Genomic DNA, 1,346 nt, shown 5'->3' on the forward strand with positions numbered 1-1,346 from the left:
AACATCTGGTTGGAGCGGAATAGTAGAGTTTTCCAGAGAGTAGAGACAAGTGCTGAAGGAGTTAAGATTCTGTCCTTCTTGAGCTACAAGGAATGGTGTGGAGTGGATCCGTTTGATTGTTGATGGCAATGCCGGAGATGACAGCGGATTACAACTCTTCTTTATGTTTATGGTTTATTTTCGTTGTTCTTAGTTTCCTTTGCTCCACTTTACTGTGTTGAGCTACTTATGTTCAAAAAAAAATAAGCAGTGTTAGTTTTGATGGTCTAAGAAGCTAAAGACAGTTATTTAGAAATAATATTTGACAGCATAAAATTGGTCGAACTAGTCGATAAATACGTAAGGTTCGATAAATACGTAAGGTTTGGAAGGGACAAGAAGTTGAAATTTTTTGTCAATAAATTATAGTTCAAATGACATAGTCTCTTCATATTCAGCTAAAAAGTTGCGAATTCAAATATCGTTATCTTTGATAAAAAAAAGTTAAAATTTCTTTCCAAAAGACATTCATATTCTAACAACTTTTTTAGTTTACTTTGAGTTTTTTTTGCTATATGATTGCTTCCATGTTTTTAATTTTTCATTTAACATTTCTTATAACTTTCCTTTTTGCTATTTACATTTTCTTTGCAAAGTCTTTCTTTTTTCTTCTTTTTTCAAAAATTTATTTGTCAATTCACTCACAATATTTATGTTCTTGAAATTAATTATAGTATTATGCAATTTTGCAAATGGAAGAGTTTAGAAAGGAATCTAGATCGTAAGTCTACCTAGTTTAAAAGGCTCAGCCAATCAAACTATATATATCTCACTAATCACGCACTCATCTCTTTCTCTATCGGAAAATCTATGTAGTATTATGAATTATGAGTGGAACCACATTCAAGAACATCATAGAGAGCTCCGAGACTAGTAGCTATATTTATAGGAGATAGATCGAGAGAAAGAACGCTGGAGAAGGAGTAGAATTTTAGATAAATTTTCAATTAATAATCCTATATTTCTTTTGTTGCTTTAATTTCAAAAGTGTAGTATAGATTGGAAAGTGGTTGTTTAACTTCATAAATGAAGTCCTCCGGAGATATTAGCTCTATTTTGTTCAAAGAAAATAAGATATAGTTCTCAAGTTATAACATATTTCGTCGTAGTGGGTAGAGTATATTTAGTTATTATAATAAGATCGCGATCTTATATATTTTTATTCCATCTGTTATTTGTTAGGGAATGGATGCTTTGCTTATTTTCTTATATATAACGATAAAACCAACCATCACCATTTTAAATTTTTTTTACAAATATAAAAAATAATTTCTATACTGTTGTTCGTATTTTAATTATAGACGTAA

Source organism: Arachis ipaensis, chromosome B09, assembly GCF_000816755.2.
Source record: "Arachis ipaensis cultivar K30076 chromosome B09, Araip1.1, whole genome shotgun sequence".
NCBI classification, from domain to species: Eukaryota; Viridiplantae; Streptophyta; class Magnoliopsida; order Fabales; family Fabaceae; genus Arachis; species Arachis ipaensis.